This window comes from Plecotus auritus (assembly GCF_963455305.1).
Source record: "Plecotus auritus genome assembly, chromosome: 2".
Lineage (NCBI taxonomy): Eukaryota > Metazoa > Chordata > Mammalia > Chiroptera > Vespertilionidae > Plecotus > Plecotus auritus.
In genome coordinates this window covers 204,976,461-204,997,229 of record NC_137771.1, presented here as the reverse complement: position 1 = coordinate 204,997,229, position 20,769 = coordinate 204,976,461, and the positions used below count along the sequence as shown (strand labels likewise).

At 43.6% G+C, this 20,769-nt stretch overlaps 1 protein-coding gene and 1 pseudogene across 2 annotated transcripts in view; one reads left to right on the top strand and one right to left on the bottom strand.

Moving 5' to 3' along the window:
• LOC308242906 (IQCJ-SCHIP1 readthrough transcript protein) overlaps positions 1-20,769 on the top strand; it is a 687,650-nt gene that overhangs the window by 386,030 nt on the left and 280,851 nt on the right. The window lies entirely within an intron of this gene.
• Positions 16,434-17,919, bottom strand: LOC308240821 (protein LMBR1L-like; annotated as a pseudogene). The gene has a single exon. The product of its transcript is annotated as a protein LMBR1L-like (transcript).

The following is a 20,769-nucleotide window of genomic DNA, read 5'->3' as shown; positions in this document are numbered from 1 at the left end:
TCATTGTCTCTTCATCCTTAAATACATTCCCCACCTTCCTGCCGCCCTCCCCGTATCGCAGGAATGCTGACCCTGAGAAGTCATGTTAAAGAGGCTCCTATGCAATGTGGCGTTAGCCAATGGAAGATACTGGAAGGAGATAGTATGCAAAAGAAAGTGGGAAGCCAGGGTGTGTCTCCTCCGCCCACCATGCTCTGCTGGCTACCCCAGCAGCAGCTGCTTCTTCCCCATGGCTCCCGCTTCCTCTGGGCAGATCCACTGTGGCTCTAGCTTCACTGGTGGCCCTTACTCCAGGCTTTGATGCACCACTTCCTTCCTTTATCTCTCCCGCCTGGGAGAGCTAGTGGCGTCTGCAGCTGCTCATCCCTGACTGCCTTACCTTTCCCTGCTTGCTCTTTCACTTCCTCTAACACAAGCATGTCAAACTCATAAGCTAACACGGGCCAAATAAACGAGGCGTGCAGCCTGCGGGCAGCAAGTGTGACATATTTGCTCTAACACCCTCATAACTAAGGCATCTCCACTTATTTCTCAAGTTGCTGATACAAATACTAGGCCCACTCCCCCCTATATGCTCCCTCCTCCAGTTTCTTTGTTGAATCAAAATGCATTTGCAATCCCAGGAGAGGGAGAGAGAGAGAGAAGAAGGAACCCTAATTGATATGGATAAACGTGTTAAGGAAAAGGAGAATTAAAGTAAAACCGATAGTTACCAGCATTACACACACACATATAGACACACATATACAAACATTAATTGAAAAAAGAAATAGGCACTTAATCTTTTCTACATAATTGGTTCTTCCTGACCTCTGCTTTCAAGTCAAAAGCTCAGATAAATGGATTCAGAATAGTACTGTGTCACCATTTTTCTGTCTAGGTCCCTAGGTCCATGGGTAGAGTTAATTGCCCTCTCTGGCTACCAAAGATGCAAGGAATATCCAATATTGATAGCGACTCTGGCCCTGGCTGTAGGGGGAGGCTAATGAAGCCAAGGACATGTGCTCAGGGAGCCTGAAACTCCCACTGGGAGTTAATTTTGTTTGCCCATTCCCTAATGGTCTTTGTGGTCATTAGGTTTTCACTGTTTGGCACTTGATGCATATTCTTTTTACTTTTGGCTTTGTTATCCAGGGTCCAGAGCTGAAAGCATCTCCTTCTTAAAACTACTCATGGTTTTTTATAGTCACAGTGTGTGGGAACTGGGCACTCTGCAAAGCTAAATGTCATTTAGCACAAATTATACTGTAATTTATAACCAATCTAACAGCTCTTTCTTGATGAGCAAATTGTGGTGTGTGTGTGTGTGTATGTGTGTGTGTGTGTGTGTGTGTGTGTGTGTGTGTGTACATGCATATATGTACTGGAATGAGAGTCAGGTCTGGTGTTTTGAATACGACTTTCATTCTTTGCTGAAGGAATATGAGTTGACCTAAAATTCATTACCCATCATTGTGACATGAAATAAACATAATTCTTGTCATTAAAGTTAGGAAACCAAGAACACGTTGTAATCTGGGCCACATGTTTCTATCTCTATGGTGACGGTGTTCCCAAAACCAAGATCTAGGACATGTGTTATGGCAAAGAGCTGCCTTTAAAAATGTTTTTGACTGTTACTTACATAAGCATACTTATAAGGGCATAAAAGTTAAATCATGTTTCATGCACATTTCATAATTTTCAAAGAGAATAAATTATTTGTAAGTAAGAATTACTCCAGAAAGTCTCCGATGTTGACTCATACTATGTCTTCTCATTCCTCCAAGGAATGATTCTGTTTGTTGGCCTTGTTTAATCCTTAGGAGGACTAAGCAAGAATAGAATGGTCACTGGTTCTTTGCTTGTTACACTGAGATAGTAGTTACTTAAGAATCTAAATTTACATGCAATTAAAGCTGGGATTGGATCTTTTAAAATATTCCCCATGTTATGAGCTGCAATAATATGCTCCCAAGAGTTAAGAAAAAAAATCACAATACATAGTCTTTTACCTACAAAAGACATATAAACTAGCCTTTTCCAAAGCCATATTAACATTGTCTAGTAAAAATAAGGCAAATCCAATCCACATCTTTTTTTTTTTCCTCTCTGCTTATGCTTACTTCTGAGGTTCTATTTACATAGACATATTTATGTATCTGACAACTGTTATTTTCAGGGAATAAAGTAGAGGTGAAGGTCCAGACATCTTCAGCTGTGACTCCGGGTGTGGCACTATTTTCTTAATTAATACACCTTTACTTTCTTGGCTGCAAATTTATGTTTGTGTTTAATTGGGCTTTGAGGTATACTGGTGAACAAACCCCTTTAGGTCAGTAACAACAGTTTAGCGGAAAGAGCATAGGTTTTGAATTGGCTTGAGTCTTTGCTGCATGACCTATGAGCTATCAATCCACAGCTTTTGTGCAAACAAGTTTTCCAAGTGAGTAAAGGTTTAAGGAGGTAGTTCCAAGGTTGGACATGAAGACTGTTGAGAAGAGAGTGGCTGGCCAGGGTTCCCCAAGATGTAATCACCTATTTGAGAACGGTGTGAACCTAAATGGGATATGCCTTATAAACTTCATCTCAGATGTTCATGTAAGGAAGAGCCTGTGAAACCAGATATCAGGGATCTGGAAAGGATCAGCATCAAAAGCAACAAGGAGTTCTGAGGAACAATTTCAAGAATAAATGTTGAAGGTAGTTCTCCATGGTTTCTTAATACCAGCTGGAAAAGAGAACAGAAAATAGACACCACGAACTTTTACTTTGAGCCCTGGTGAGTGAGGCTTAGTTGGTTGAGCATTGTCCTGTACACCAAAAGGTCACCAGTTCAATTCCAGGTCAGGGCACATACCCAGGTCATGGGTTCCATCCCTAATTGGAGTGCATACAGGAGACAACTGATCAATGTTTCTCTCTCACATCAATATTTCTCTCTCTCTAAAATGAAATTTAAAAAATTAACTTTAACCTTGAGAAATTGTGAGCCTTCTCAACCTTTATAGCTTCTCCATGGCAGTTACTTATTAATCTGCTTTTCTGGTAATAAATAAGAACAAACGCTTAAAAGGAAATCCTGCTTCTTCTTGTGTGCAGGAAAAATATGAGAATTAGGGGACCTACTGGTACATCTAACTTGGCATTTCAGCTTGGGAGTAAAGCATTCTGAGGATAAGAGAGGCAAAAGATAATAAATTCTTGAAGTTTGAGGATTTCCTGACTGATGACATGAGAAAGAGGAGCCCAGTGGTTAAACATCCGAAAGTGGCCCCTTTTCTCACATACGGGTCTCATCAGTAGCCCCTTAGAGCTCACTTTCCAAGCTTCCTAACTTCCCAAGTGCAACAGTGCCAACATAGCCTATAGGAGAAAACATTTTCTATTAGCAATTTGATTATTAGGTTTTTCTATCTTCTTTTCTAATCCACCTCCACTGCCCTATTACCATCCCATTAAGAGCAGAAACTGCCCCATTCCTTTCCTTTACAACTCTGTATCATCTATAACTCCGGCACCCACGCATTTTCCATAAATATAGTAGCAACACTTCTCATGCTGCCTTTTCAGCCGAATGCCATTCCCAAAAGTAATGAATAAAAGAATGGCCCCAACGGACAAAAGAATAGGATGTGGGCAAGATGGATTGGGCTAGCAAGTGCTGGGTACATTTATTAAAAAGGAATTTCTCTCCCAGAACTGAATGTAACTTCCCAAGAGATGGGACCTAACAGCTGGAATGGAGAACCCCTGCCTGGGTCTCCAATTTGCATGCAAGGCCTGGATCTCAGCTCAGAATTCTTTCCTGGTCGAATACGGATTTGTCTTCCATACAATCATTTTCAAGGAGAGAGGAGTTTTTTCTTCTTTTCTCCCAACATTTATTATGAAATTTTCAAATATACAAACAGAATATTATCGTCACCAACTGTGTAACCCATTAATATACTACTGTACTTGCTTTGTCACCTATCTGTCCATCTATATATGCATCCCTCTAGCCACCAATAAACCTACTGTTTTTGTATTTCAAAATGCAGACATCGAAATATCTCTCCCTAAAACTTCAGCATATATATCATTAGCTGAAATTCAATGTTTATTTGTAGATTTTAATGTAAAATTTACATATGATAAATATGTAGAAATCTTAAGTGTTTATCCACTGAATTTCTTTTTAATCTGCTGAGTTTTCACAAATGTATACATCTGTGTAATCTTAACCCCTATTGAGATATCTATACTAATAAAAGGGTAATATGCTAATTAGACTGGGAGACCTTCCAGGAGACCTTCCAGACAAAGCCATGGTGGTGGGGCCGAGGCAGAGGCAGTTAGGAGTGATCAGGCCAGGAGGGGAGGGCAGTTGGGGGTGAGCAGGCCGGTCGGGGGGGGGGCAGTTGGGGGCGATCAGGTCAACAGGGGGGAGCAGTTGGGGGTGAGCGGGCTGGCAGGCAGAGTGGTTAGGGGTGATCAGGCAGGCAGGAAGGCCGGTGAATGGTTAGGAGCCAGCAGTCCCAGATTGTGAGAGGGATGTCCGACTGCTGGTTTAGGCCTGATCCCCGGCAGTCAGACATCCCCCAAGGGGTCCCAGATTGAAGAGGGTGCAGGCCAGGCTGAGGGACAACCCCACCCCAGTGCATGAATTTCGTGCACTGGGCCACTAGTCTATATATATAAAAACCTAATATGCAAATAGACCGAATGGCGGAACAATCGAAAAACCGAACAACCCGTTACTATGATGTGTGCTGACCACAAGGGGGTACATGCGGGACGTAATGGGGGCCGGCAGCAGGCCGCAGAGCAGAGAACGTGGTGGGCATTGGCCACGGCAGGACGGTGGAGCAGGTGAGCAGGGGCACCAGACCAAGACGGGACGCTGGTCACTGTCATCGGGGTGAGCCTCTGGTGGTTACTGAAAATTCTTTGCTCCCACGCAATACAGTCCTGCCCAGGCTCGCACCCGCTGACTGTGCAGAGCGATTGGGGCTGCCACCAGCAGCGCGGTGCGAGTGGGGCCTGCATCCTCAGTGGGTACGAGCCGTGGCTGCTGCCCCGATCGCCCCTCAGGAGCAGGGGGAGGTGGAGAAGCCCTAAGGGGCAATTGGAGCCAGCAGCCATCACTTGCACCCGCTGATGGTGCCGAGTGATCAGGGCCAGCGCTGGCAGCAGGTGCGAGTGCCGGGTAGGACCGCAGCACGCGGGAGCAAAGAAGTTTCAGTAACCACCAGAGGCTCGCCCCAATGACAGTGACCGGCACCCCGCCTTGGTCTGGCACCCCCGCTCACCTGCTCCACCATCCTGCCACAACCAATGCCCTCCATGTTCCATGCTCTGCCGCCTGCTGCGAACGCCTTCCATGTTCCGCACGTGCCCCCTGGTGGTCAGCGCACCGGTTCGGTTGTTCCGCAGTTCGGTCTATTTGCATATTAGTTTTTTATTCTATAGGATTACATTTTCTCCAGCATGACCATCATTCCAGAGAGTTCCCTCATGTCCTTCCCAGTCAATACCCACCCTCTAACCTCCCCCGGAGTCATCAGCAATTTTGATTTTTTTTCATACTTGCCAGAGAGTCATGCAAATGATGGCTCTGGTGATGAACCTTTGCGGCCAAACTTTAGGGACATTTGGCTTCACACAAGAGAAATTTAACATTTCTAAATGACTGATTATTGTAGATAAATGAGTAAAGGGAGAATCATTCTATTGCGTAAATCATCTTCATCTCCTGCCCATTCGTATCTAATAGCCTGGATACGAAATAAAGTACACATTGTCCCTGCTTGATAAATCAGTGATTTCGTTTGTCTCATAATGGAGGGTCAAATAAAAAGTTCTTCCATTTCTGATTATGGTCCCCATGGGATTCTGGGTATCAGAATACAGAACAAAAGAAAATAGATTTTGATATTACCAATGAGCTCTTTTTGGCTCATTATTAATAATATTCACTTATTAATAATGTTATGACACCCTAGAAAAATGTAAATATAAGAACTACATCTTGCCAAATGATTAACCACTCATGTTGGAAGAACCATAAAAGGTACATTTCTTCTTCCAAGCTGGGGAGGAAGTTACTGTGCTGGGTAATGGTACCCTAATGGCTTATGAGCATGCATTCTACTCCTAAAATGTCAATGGAAGTAGCTTTTCTGGCCCATTGTTTTGAAAATTAAATGGAAAATTTCATTGCTGTGGTATCACTACATCCATCGCACAGTTTTCCCCCTCCCCTCTGGTTTTTGTTGGTTTTGTTTTCTGATTGTTAATATAATTCTTCTTTACCCTAGGAAATCGTAGTTCATTCTAGTTTCTCTTTACGAAGTCCTTTCCCCCACACCCTACCCCCATGAGTCCTTAACCCCATCACTGCATGTTTTATTCCCAACATAGAATTTACCACCTCTTCTTGTCAATTCCCACCTCTCCCATTCTCCTCACAGCTCTCCAGTCGCCCCCTTTCACTTATTATGCTTTTTGTTTCTCTTTCCTGCTGCTTAATGATTTTTCCTGCTGATAAGCTGTGCTCACAATACTGAGAGGCCTGAAGCACTTGCAAGATAGTTCATTGGGCTCATTGCTCATCGCATGTTCCAGAACAGATGGAAGTGGGACTCCACTCATGCAGGACAGCTCTGCCGTGATTGCAAAGCTTATACCATTGCATCAGCTTTTAATTTAATGAACATATATGCTTCCCACTTTTATTTCCTTTTTTAAAAGTTTGAATTTGATACTTTGGAAAAAATTTTGTTGCAGACTTATTTTCATTGCCTTTTTTTTGGATGCAGAAGCAAACCCAATGCTTATTCATTTTATACACTGGAATCAAGTATTTTGTTATGATTAATACTGGGAGGGTGGAATAATAACAATTATTGGTATTTGTATAGCACTCTTTTGGATAAATGCACTCTTGTGCATTGTCCCATTTGATTCTAATAGCATGACCCTCGCCATTATTTTCACTTGAAGTCAAAATGTTTGATAATTTCTTCAAAGTATCAAATGTTGGCAGGAATTCCATTGAGGGAAGGTCTCCGAACAACGACTACTTCGTCAGTACAGAAGCTAACCAGGATAATACCTCATTTAATAAAGCCAAAGCAGATTTCCCTTGCTCCTTCCCTGCTGTGTTTTCATCCCCTGGATCAGCAGTTAGAATATAGAGCTTTCTATGAGACTGGTCTCTTTCTTAAACACCCTGCAGTGGTCAGGAAGTACAATACTACAATAATTCATCTGACACCAATACCTCATGTGCTGGGACATTTAGCCACATCAACAGCCATCATGATCATATAGGCATTCCACTCTTGACCCTGAAGATGTGCTCCTAGAAAAATTGTGATCAAATTACCGTACATGCTATCCTATTGTAAAACACACCAGGATGATTTGCTATTTAAGGACATCTTGAAGTTTATCCTTGTGTAAAGAATTCTTTCATAATGCAAACAATCTATATTTTATTTGTAAATGTAAGACTTTAGGCGTGAGTTTGTGTGAAATGAAGAACACATCCATTTTAATGGACTTAGGTAGTGATCTAAGGCATACTTTTCTGAACCACCCAGGGAATCCCAGCAACTGTTCAGTGAGACACAGGGACAAATTAGTCCCTCTGGACCAATAGAACTCTGCCATTATTCTCAATATGAGTTGATATGAGAATAGGAGGTCCTTTTCCCCTCTCCCACAGTGGTTTTACCTTTCCCAGTAATTGTTTCCTCAGAGTGAACTGGAGCTTTACATTTGTGAAAGGCACAGGAATCCTTTTCTAACAAACCACATGAGCATCAGATGCCCTTGAACTAAGCATTCAAGGGTACACAAGTGCTTTCCCTGCATTTCCTGGAATGTTACCTCTAATCTCTGAATGCTCCTTAAGCAGGCTTTCTACTTCCTAATTTATGACCTTGGATTTAACTCTAAATTTCCATTTTCAGTTCATGGACAAGCAACAGCCGTGTCCTTGGATTATTTACTTCCTCTCTATTTTCATCAATATTTGAATCTAAATAATAAACAATCACCATCCTTACTGAGAATGGTATTTCTAAAATGCTTACTGAATTTAGGAAAGTATAAGGGATGGCTAAATTGTATTCCCATGTAGGTGAGTATCTTTCCAAAAGAGCCAACTTCAAGAACTTTAGAGCTGCTGTTCTTGAGGAAGGGAGGAACCCACTGGTTATCATAGCTGTGTACAGAAACAATGAGGGTGGAGTAAATTTGTTTCAACTACCAGGATTCTTTGGAGCTGTGCTGTCTGGGGGGAAAAAATGGTAAAGACAGACTGAATGTCCAGATATTAGGGAATTTTGTTGACAATATCAAGTTGTACCCCAAGTCATGAGAAGTAAATATTGCCTTAGTTCATGCCCAGGAGGGACTTTGATGAAGATTTTATAAGTTCCCTACTTGCAGTAACTTCACAAGTTTGCTCCCAATTTCACCCCCATCAAACACAACAGCATGGAAGAAGATATGGAAATTATACTAAGAGAGAAAAAATTAATGAACTTGGTTTTTACCTTTTTTCCTTGGAGGTCTTTCATCTTATCTTATTCTGTGGCCTCAACCCATCCTTTGTTTGCTATTGTAGCTGGACCATGGGCAAAATTCTTTGTTTCCCAAGCCACACCTCTTAAGTTTAAATTCTAGATTTGATAAAATGTATAGGAAAAGACAAACATTCTTCACCTTTCCTATGGATACTTTTATTTGGATTGGATGTAATTTGTAACTGGGCTAGAGACCTTGGACATGTTTGTCTTAATAGAAAGATTATAACTCAATTAGTTGAGAGGAAAAAGGAAAAAAAGTCTGCACTGTGCAGAAACCTTTCTTAAAATAATGTCAGCTTCTTGGCAGCAAGTTGGAGTTGGGGAGCATGCAAAGCTTAAAGGTCTTCTGACCCACCTATTACTTCAAGATATTTAATAAACTTCCATATGATTAATATTAATCCTCAAATTATATCTCCATAATTTTCAATATAGAAATGTAGAGGATGCCACAATCCTATATATTAAAAGCCTAATATGCTAAGTGCCTGGTTGTCCATTGACCAGTCCACTGTTCAACCAATCAAAGTGTAATATGCTAATGATATGCTAAAGCCATTCAACTGCTCACTATGATGTGCACTGACCACCAGGGGGCAGACACTCCAACCGGTAGGTTAGCTTGCTGCTGGGATCGATTGGGACTGAGTCCTGGAGCCCTCCCGCCGGTCCCTCCCCAGCCCCGATCTTGCACTGGTGGGGTCCCTCAGCCTGGCCTGTGCCCTCTTGCAATCTGGGACCCCCACGGGGGATGTCGGAGAGCTGGTTTCTGCCTGAACCTGCAGGCCACTCCCCTCGGGAAGGTGCCAGATGCAGGGCTCACGGCTGGCGCAAGCCTCTCCTGATTGGGACTGAGTGCGAGCTGCGGCAGGCACAGTGGGGCTGGGATGAGTGGGAGCGGCAGGTAGGAGCTGCAGGCAGCGTTGGACTGCAGGTTTTGGTCCGATCCCCGCAGGCCACCCAGAGGGACCCCACCCTTACAAAAATTCATGCATCAGGCCTCTAGTGTTCTATAAGGAGAATGGAGTTATGGGTAATTTTTTGGCTTTATGCTTCTCTTTTTTAAATTTTCAACAAGTAGGTAGCATGTGTATAATTATACTTATACTAGAGGCCCAGTGCACAAAATTCGTGCACGGGGGTGGGGGTGTTGTCCCTCAGCCAAGCCTGCACCCTCTCCAATCTGGGACCCTTCAAGGTTTGTCCGACTGCCCGTTTAAGCCCGATCCAATATGGGACCCCTCAAGGGATGTCCGACTGCCCGTTTAAGCCCGATTGGGCCTAAACGGGCAGTTGGACATCCCTATCACAATCCAGGACTGCTGGCTCCCAACTGCTCACCTGCCTGCCTTCCTGATTGTCCCTAACTGCTTCTGCCTGCCAGCCTGATCACCCCCTAACCACTCCCCTGCCAGCCTGATTGATGCCTAACTGTTCCCCTGCCAGCCTGTTTGCCCCTAACTCCCCTCCCCTGCAGGCCTGGTCACCCCTAACTGCCCTCCCCTGCAGGCCTGGTCACCCCTAACTGCCCTCCCCTGCAGGCCCAGTACCCCCCAATTGCTCTCCCCTGCAGGCCCGAGTCCCCACCAACTGCCCTTCCCTGCAGACCCAGTCACCCCCAACTTCCCTCCTCTGCCGGCTGGGTCACCCCTAACTGCCCTCCCCTGCAGGCTTGATTGCCCCCAACTGCCCTCTCTTGCAGGCCTGGTCCTTCCTAACTGACCTCCCCTGCTGGCCTGATTGCCCACAACTGCCCTCCCTTGCAGGCCTGGTTCCTCCCAACTGCTCTCCCCTGCTGGCTATCTTGTGGTGGCCATCTTGTGTCCACATGGGGGCAGGATCTTTGACCACATGGGGGCAGAAATCTTGTGTGTTGGAGTAATGGTCAGTTTGCATATTACTCTTTTATTAGATGGGATAGAGACCTGGTGCACGGGCGGGGGCCAGCTGGTTTGCCCTGAAGGGTGTCCTGGATCAGGGTGGGGGTTCCCTTGGGGTGTGGGGTGGCCTGGGCGAGGGGCCTGTGGTGGTTTGCAGGCTGGCCACGCCCCCTGGCGACCCAAGTGGAGGCCTTTATATCTGGGGTTTATTTATCTTCTATAATTGAAACTTTGTAGCCTTAAGCGAGGCCTGGGCCTGCCAGCGTGTGCAGAAAGCTTGGCTTCCTCCATCACCGGGGGCAACCCTAGCCTCCTGCTCTTTCCAGCTCTGTGGCTGCCACCATTTCTGTTTGGGTTTATGTATCTTCTATCATTGAAACTTTGTAGCCTTGAGTGGAGACCTAGGCCGGCAAGGGCAGGCAGAAAGCTTGGCTTCCTCCATTGCCAGGGAAACCCAAGCCTCCCTCCTGCTCTCTGTGGCCGTAGCCATCTTTGTTGCGTTTATTTGCATATTTTCTCCTGATTGGCTGGTGGGTGTGGCTTGTGGGTGTGGCGGAGTGATGGTTAATTTGCATATTACTCTTTATTAAATAGGATTACCTATATGTAAATACTTACATTATATACTATCTGTGTAATTATTTTTTAATTAAAAATTGTGAAAGGAAAAACAGTAGTTCCCTAGTACATATCAAAATCTAAATTCCTTCCTCATTGTATCTCATCCTATACACTTCTCTTTATATATCATTATTGGATTTCTTCTTCAACAAAGCACCTGCCCCATCTTCTCCCCTCCAGATTTCTCATCTGAATCTCAAAATTCACCTTCTTCAACCCATCATTCTTAATCAGCCCATCCCTGAATTCACTTTGCCAAACTTCTGTATTCTGCACTCACTTATATATGCCCATATGTTGCCCTTTTAATATACAAGTTTAATTTAAAATAATGCACAATGGACAAGTGCATTACTGTACAATAGATGACTTTTCACAGAGTGAAATGCACATTGAGAAACAGCCCCATCAGCAGCCCAGAGGCCTTCAGCTTGCTCCATTCTCGTTATGTTCCTCCCGCCTCCACCAATAGGAACCACTGTAGATTATTTTCACCTGCACAGCATATACTTTGTTATGTCTGGCTTCTTTCACCCAACATTATACTAAGATTAATCCATGTTGTTCCATATGGCAGTACTTTGTTCATTTTTGTTGCTATATGGTATTTCATTGAACAAGTATTCATACACATTTGCATTCTGATGAACATTTTTAAAACTTTCATTTTGGTACTATTATGAATAGTGCTGACACAAATACTCTTATACATGACTTTTGGAGAACGTAAGAAAAATTTCCTTTTATATCTAGGAGTCGAATGGCTGGGTCATATATGTACATTTATTTAGCTTTAATACTTAATTCCAAATAATTTTCCAAACATGCTATGTTAATTTTTAAATTCTCTGAAGCTGGAGATCCCCACTGGTAAGTCATGATTAGGCATTGACCCCCAGCCTGGTGGACAGTGAGTCAGCATGTCACCCAGCTCCCAGCGCTCAGCCTGTGGGTGGGCAGCCACACTCTCATGTCTCCATGAGTGCATGTGTGAGGATTCCTTCAGGGAACATAACTCGCACATCCTAAGGGCTAGCATAGCTTACTTCATTTCATCAATGCCAGCTAGTGAAAAGGCATGTCATTTTGTCCATGTGACATACTCATAATCAGACACAAACCCTTGAGAGCAAGAATTTTGCACTATTTACATTTTTGGAATTTCTCAGCTCATCTACCCACTTCGCACCTGTCTTGAAGAACACAGCTTTAGACACTTAAAATATGATATGAACACCTGACTGTGAACTTCTGCCTGGGGCATTGGTGTGTCCCCTCCCTCTCTAGCAGCCCATTTGCCTATTTCCTGTCACTATAGCCACATGTTGATTTTGTCTCTTTCTCCTCCCTTCTCTTCTCCACAATTATGGATACAGGTCGACTGTGTTCGTTGCATGTCTTTACACTAAGAGGACTTCTTCATCTTTATATGCGCTCATAAGTTCTATTGACACTAATAGCCATTAGGTGTTTTTATAGAGTATCCAATCCTCTATATTTTATAAGGAAAAGCTCAATTGTATTCTCCTCAAAATGTATTTTTTCTCTCCTTCATTTTAGGCTTCAGAAAAAGTGGAATAGATAGTCTCATTTGATGAAATGATACCACAGTATATGGTTACAATAAGTGCATGTAATATACAACATTTATATTCCCAACATTCCTCACATGCTTCATATAATAAGCATCTTACTAGTATAATTCTTACCAGTAAAATTCACAGTACGATAACCACTTTCCATATATACATCTGGACAGCATGACTGAGAGCCTTTTGCATTCTATTTTGCTTGAAGTAATTCTTATTTATAAAAGAAATAGAAAAATCGTCTCCAAAGGAATACATTTTTAGAGGTTACATAATGTTTTAGGGAGTAAACCGATTTGTCATTCTAATAATTTTCTTACTAGAATATATTGGACTATGGAATCTGCTTAAGTCGGAGATCAAGCAGCCTTCTACACTTGAGACTGTGCTGGATACTGGTCCTGGGACTCTGGACAAGCTTTTTAACCTCTCTGTGTCTCATTTCCTCTCATTGAACAAATGGGGATGTTATTTATCCGACTCTATTTCACAAGGTGTTGGAATGATTACAAACAATGCTGTAATAAATATTTGTATGTACATTTATTCATATAACAAATATTTATTGAGCAGCTATTGACTAGGTATTGCTTTAGATACTGCAAAAACTACAGTGAACAAAAACAAACCAAAACTCTGACTTTATGAATTTATATTCCATAAATAAGTAAATATATAAAATATACATGTATACCTTCGTAATATGATATTTAAGGTTTAGTTCCAGACCACTGCAAAAGAGTGAATATTGCAATACAGCAAGTTACATGAAGTTTTTGGTTTAGCAATGTATATAAAGCTTATGTTTGCACTATATTATAGTCTATTAAGTGCGGGATAGCATTATGTCTAAAATAACTTATATACCTTAATTTTAAAACACTTTATTTTTTTAAAAGCTAACCATCATCTGAGCTTTCAGCAGGTCATAGCATTTTACTGGTGAAGGGTCTAGCCTTGATGTTGATGGCTACTGACTAATCAGGGTAGTGGTTAATGAAGGCTGAGATGGCTGTGGCAATTTCTTAAAATAAGACAGCAATGAAACTTGCTGCATCAATTGACTTTTCCTTTCACAAATTATTTCTCTGTAACATGAAATGCTATTTAGTAGCATTTCACCCACAGTAGAACTTATTTTAAAATTGGAGTCAAACCCTGCCACTTTTTTATCAATTATGTTTATGTAATACTAGAGGCCCAGTGCACAAAATTTGTCCCAGTAGGACATCCCCCTCACAATCCAGGACTGCTGGCTCCCAACTGCTCGCCTGCCTGCCTTCCTGATTGCCCCTAACCACTTCTGCCTGCCAGCCTGATCACCCACTAACCACTCCCCTGCCAGCCTGATTGATGCCTAACTGCTCCCCTGCCAGCCTGTTTGGCCCTAACTGCCCTCCCCTGCAGGCCTGATCACCCCTAACTGCCCTCCCCTGCAGCCCTGGTCACCTCTAACTGCCCTCCACTGCAGGCCTGGTCCCCCCAACTGCTCTCCCCTGAAAGCCTGAGTCCCCCCCAACTGCCCTCCCCTGCAGGCTTGATTGCCCCCAACTGCCCTCGCTTGCAGGCCTGGTCCCTCCCAACTGCCCTCCCCTGCTGGCCATCTTGTGGTGGCCATCTTTGACCACATGGGGGCAGCCATCTTGTGTGTTGGAGTGATGGTCAATTTGCATATTATTCTTTTATTAGATAGGATAGAGGCCTGGTGCACGGGTGGGGGCCAGCTGGTTTGCCCTGAAGGGTGTCCCAGATCAGGGTTGGGGGTTCCCTTGGGACGTGGGGCGGCCTGGGCGAGGGACCTGTGGTGATTTGCAGGCTGGCCACGCCCCCTGGTGACCCAAGCGGAGGCCCTGGTATCTGGGATTTATTTATCTTCTATAATTGAAACTTTGTAGCCTTGAACGGAGCCACGCCTCCTGCTCACTCCGTGGCTGCAGCCATTTTTGTTGGGATTTATTAATCTTCTATAATTGAAACTTTGTAGCCTTGAGTGGAGGCCTGGGCCGGCCAGGGTGTGCAGGAAGTTTGGCTTCCTCCATTGCCTGGGAAACTCAAGCCTCCTGCTCACTCCGTGGCCACAGCCATCTTGGTTGGTTTAATTTGCATACTTGCTCCTGATTGGCTGGTGGGCATGGCTTGTGAGTGTAGTGGAAGTATGGTCAATTTGCATATTACTCTTTTATTAGATAGGATTCTGAATCCTTTGTTTTCATTTCCACAATCCTCACAGCATCTTCACTGGGAGCGGATTCTATCTCAAGAAACCACTTTCTTTGCTCATCCATAGGAAGCAACCCCTCCTTCGTTAAAGTTTTATTATGAGATTGCAGAATTCAGTCACATCTTTAGGCTCTACTTCTAACACTGATTCTCTTGCTGTTTCCACCACATCGGCCGTTACTTCCTCCTCTGAAGTCTTGAACCCCTCAAAGTTATCCATGATGGTTGGAATCAACTTCTTCCAAATGCCTGTTAAATGTTGATATTTTGACCTATTCCCATGACTGTTTTTAATGGCGTCAGAATGGTGAACTCTTCCAGAAGGTTTTTAATTGACTTTGCCAAGATCCATCTGAGGAATCACTATCTATGGCAGCTATAACCTTACAAGGTGTATTTACTAAATAATAAGAACTTTAAATTACTCCTTGATTCATGGGCTGTAGAATGCATGTTGTGTTAGAAGATGTGAAAACATCAATCTCATTGCACATCTCCTTCAGAGTTCTTAAGTGACCAGGTGCATTGTCAATAATATTTTGAAAGGAATCTTTTTTTCTGAGTAATAGTTCTCAATAGTGAGCTAAAATATTCAGTAAACCATATTGTAAACAGATGTGTAGTCTTCCAGGCTTTGTTGTTCCATTTATAGAGCACAGGCAGGATAAATTTAGAATAATTCTTAAGGGCCCTAGGATCTTCAGAGTGGTAAATGAGCACTAGCTTCAACTTAAAGCCACCAGCTGTGTTAGCTTCTAATTAGACAGTCAGCCTGTCCTCTGAAGCTTTGACGCCAGGCATTGACTTCTCCTCTCTCACCATGAAAGTCCTGATGGCATCTTCTTCCAATAGAAGGCTGTTTTGTCTACATTGAAAATCTGTTTTTTGGTGTAGTCACCTTCATTAATTTTCTTAGCTAGATCTTCTGGATAACTTGCTGCAGCTTCTACAGCAGCTCTTGTTACTTCAGCTTGTACTTGTATGTTATGGAGACAGCTCCTTTTCTTTCTTTCTTTCTTTCTTTTTTTTTTTAAACAAAGAAAACCTTTGGGATCAACTTTATTGCTGATGGTTGTGACCTTTTCTTTCCCACAGCCTCACCTCTCTGGTGGTCCAAAGTCCCTCCAGGATAGCACCGTGCTTAGGCTCTTCTGGACCAGAGGCAAAGGGAGATAATCTTCTCCCCCACGTCTGCCCCTACTCAGTCCCTCCCCTGTCCCCACCCTACCCTATTGCACATCAAACCATGTAAACATGGCTACAGGCATGGCCTGGAATAGCAGTGAGGCAGACTGATGTGTTAACAGATTTGGGACCAGGAGCCCGACCCGAGTCACCCAGCCCTACCCCATGCTAAGGCCCACAGTTAAATCTGGAAAAACACGGGGGCCTGGTCCCAAACTCTGGCTCAGATTATGCAGCAGTGCAGATGGCTCAGCTCCCCTCTGCCACCCACCCCTCTCAGATTCTAGGTCCTAAGGATCACCCACTCCAGGAGCCGCTTCAGGACTGGGTAGCAGATGGCAGTGTCCATTTTTTTCCCTCTCACCCCCAACTGGAAGTCACTGGTGTTGGGTCTTCCTAGATGCCCTGGGGAAACCAGAGACAGGCAATGGCAGTCTGTCCAGTCCAAAAGTCCGGATCAGCTATGCCCGAACAGCTGCAGTGAAGGTCTTCACCAGACAGAGAGTGTTGAGGTCCATAAAGGTTGCATTGTAGAGTAACACGATGTAAAAATTGCCCAGCCAGTTGAAGCATCCAAAATCACCCAGCAGGTCAAAGCGAGTGAGTCCCAGGGTTCGAGAGAAGACAGGAAGTGCTGAGCTTAGGACCAGGAGACAGACACAGTTCCTGATTATCTGTGTCATGGCTGTGTCATGCCATCTGGGCCACAGGCCCTGGAAGAGTGGAGAACTGTAGAATCCCACGACCGAGGATACCATCAGATAAAAGATGAGTACAACCTGAATGACAGCACCAAAGGAGCCCAGCTTGGAGAAGGAGACCTGGCCCAGGGAGGCACCTGCATGCCCCGGGGCATGGCAGCCTCATCGACGAGCAGCTCCAGGATGTGGATGGCCACAATGAGTAGGGATTGGCCCATTAATGACAGCAAGCACAGCGTGGCCAGGAGATAACCCAGGTTGCGCTGCCAGGCTGAAGCCTTCCACCGCTTCTCCAGTAGGACCCTCTGTGTCTGCAGAGCCAGCACCTGTCTGTGCAGCAGTTCCATGTCCAAAGGCAGCCAGCAGGAGGTGGGATTGCAAATCCTGCGGGTCAAAGCTGCTTCCTCAAAGGCTGAGCAGTACACCTGCTCCTCCAGGTCTTCTAGCACCCGCGGCTTGACCAGCAGCTTCCCAGTAACTGAGAACATGCGGGCGAGACCTAGCGGAGTACACACTAGGAGCAGTAGGACCCCAAGGAAGGAAATGCAGGAATAGAGGTAGGGGAGGTAGTACTCCCAGAGGTCATAGAGTAACTCCCTGCTGGTCTTGTTGTTGTCCACAATGGCTGACGCCACCCACACCATGCCCAGCATCAGCAGAGTGAGGAGCATCAATATTACCACTGTCTCCTAGACTCGGCCCAGGACACCCTTTCTGGAGCCAGCGAAGCCCTCAGAGTCAGTGAAGAAGTATGCAAAGGGCATGAGGAAGATGAGGGACAGGTTGGATAAGAGAAAAATGAGGTTCCAGAGGCCATGGATGAGGGAGCCGTTGAGCCACAGGATGTAGTAGTAGTTCCAAGGCAGTGACAGCAACACCTCATTGCTGATGATGGAGAAGGGCAGGAGCAGTACGGCACCCAGGGAAACCACCAGGGTAAAGGTGCAGAGCTTGAGAGCAATCTTGTTGACTGTGGCATCTTCATTATCCACTGTAGTGAACTCAGCAGGCTTCTTGAAGTGGGTCAGGGTGATGTGGCAGAGGATGTAGAGTGTCTCAAATGGAAGTGTTGAGATAATACATTCGCAGACCCTCTCATGGAATAGCTGCTCTCACACAGATAGCACTTCTTAGTCAGCTGCTTCCATACCCTGCTCAGCATGACTGGGGCGGGGGTGTCTCCGGGCCCAGGGAGGACCTGCGGGGATAAAGCTGCTGCCAAGCACCCGGACCCAGCAGAGGAGCCTTTACTCACAGCCTGCTGACAGCTCCTTTTCTTAAACCCATGAACTAACCTCCACTAGCTTCAAACTCTTCTTCTGAAGTTTCCTCACCTCTCTCAGCCTTCATAGAATCGAAGTGCATTAGGGCCTTGCTCTGGCTTAGGCTTTGGCTTAAGGGAATGTTGTGGCCGGTTTGGTCTTCTATCCAGACCACAAAAACTTTCTCCATCTCAGCAGTAAGGCTGTTTCTCTTTCTTATTGTTCATGTGTTCACTGGAGTAGTATTTTAAATTTCTGTCAAGAGCTTTTCCTTTGCCTTCACAACTTGACTAGCTCTTTGGCACAGGAGGCCTAGTTTTCTGCCTACCTCAGCGTTCAACAAACCTTTCTCACTAAGCTTAATCAATTCTAGCTTTTGATTTAAAATGAGAGATATGCTATTCTTCCTTTAACGTGAACACTGAGAGGCCATTGTAGAGTTATTAATTGGCCTAATTCCAATATGGTTGTTTCTCAGGGAATAGGGAGGCCCGAGGAGAGGGAGTGAGATGGGGAAACAGCCTGTTGGTGGAGCAGTCAGAACACGCAACATTTATCAATTAAGTTTACTGTCTTCTATGGGTGCAGTTTGTTGTGCCACAAAACAATTACACCAGTAACACCAAAGATTACTGATCACAGATCACCATATAACAAATAATAATGAAAAGTTTGAAATATTGAGAGAATTACCAAAATGTGACATAGAGACACAAAGTGAGCAAATGCTGTTGGAAAAATGGCCCCAATAGACTTGCTCAATGCAGAGTTGTCACAAACCTTCTGATTGTAAAAAACAAACAAACAAACTAAAACAGCAAAGTGCAATAAAATGAGGTATTCTATATATTATGTTAATGATATGTGCTCAGGTGAAAAAAATAAGTTGGGGAAGAGGATGGAGAATAGAGGAGCTAGGAAGACATTAATGAGAAGTTGACATTCCAATAAAAGCTGGAAGGAGATGAAGAGGAGCCAGGGAGAGACCTTGAGGAAGAGAGATCCAGGCAGAGAAAACAGCAAGTGCAAAGGCACTGAGGTAGGAATGTGCTGGTGTGTTCTGGAAATAAGGAGGCCAGACCAGCTAAAGCAGATTGAGTTGGGAGAAGAATTGTAGAAAATAGTATCAGAGAGGTAATCCAAGTGGACCACAGAATGCCACATCTCCATGAGTATATGTGAGAGTCTCTTTAGGTTATATAACCTAGATGTTGTACTGCTGGGTCATAAGATATGAGCACCTGCAATTTTGCTAGATATTGCCAAGTTGCCCCTAAGTTTAGAGTTTTATACTTTCCTGAGCTTTTATGTGAGTCCCTGTTGTTCTACATCTTTCCAGTTCTTGGTATTTTAAGTCTTTTAGATCTTTGGTCATGTGCTAGATATGAAATGCTGTCTATTACAGTTTCAGTGGGTATTTTCTTTTTTTAAAATATATTTTTATTGATTTCAGAAAGGAAGGGAGAGGGAGAGAGAGGTAGAAACATCAAAGATGGGAGAGGATCATTGATCGGCTGCCTCCTGCATGCCCCCCACTGGGGATGGAGCCCACAACCCGGGCATGTGCCCTGACCGGGAATCAAACCTGGGACCTCCTCATTCATAGGTCGACGCTTAACCACTGAGCCATGCCAGCGGGGCTCAGTGTGTATTTTCTTAACTGCTAGTGACTTTGAAGATTTTTCATCTGCTTATTGTTCATTCCAGTTTTTTCCTTTCGTAACTTTTTTCATATTTTAATTGTCTAATATGTTGTTTGTTTGTTTTCCCTATTGACATAGACCCTTTTATATATTCTGAGTATTAATTCTTGTCAGTTAAATATGCTGCTACTGTATTCTCCATACCTGTGGCTTCTGTATTTTGTTCTTATGATGTTGATTGATGCATAGAAATTTTAAATTTTAATGTATTCAGATTTGGCATTCTTTTCCATTATGGTTTATGGTTTTCATCTTCTTTAAGAAATCCTTTCTAAAAAAACAAAACAAAACAAAACAAACAAACAAAAAAAAAAAGAAATCCTTTCTATACATAAGATATTTGCTACCTCTATAGTTTCTCCTAATGATCTAAAATTTTGGTTTTTTGCATTTAAGAATTATATCTCCCTCAATAATGTGAGGTAGAGATTTATTTTCCTTTGCCGCATAGCTAACCAAGTCCCAGTCCCACTTTTCTCTTTAGAGAAATGGCAACTTTATAATTTACTAGAGGCCCAGTACACAAAATTCGTCCCTAGCAGCTGCCAACTGCCAACCAGGGCCTCCCTCCCTTCCCCCTGCCGGCCCCACCCCCTGGTCCAACTCCTGGACAAATTCCCAGTCAAGGGGACAATTTGCATACTACGCTTTTATTATATAGGATTGTTTCTATATACTATGTGTGGGTACTTTTCTGGATTTTTTTAGCCTCTCTCATTGGTCAGATTTTCTTCCTCTACAATAGTACCACATTATCTTAGTTGCTATAGCTTTATAATAAACCTTGAGGCATATACCTCAAGATATAGTGGGCAATAAACCTTGAGATACTAGTATATTGGACAAGTGGACAATTTCCCTCCACTTTGTTTTTCAAAATTATCCTGGCTATTCTTAACCTTTTTCTTGCCCACAAAAATTTTTAAATCGTTTTATCAAGTTTCATAGAAAAACCTCTTGGAATTTTTAATGAAATTGCATTGAATTTAGGGGTATTAATGTCTTTATGATATTGAGTCTACTTATTAGAAATGTGTCATATTTTTG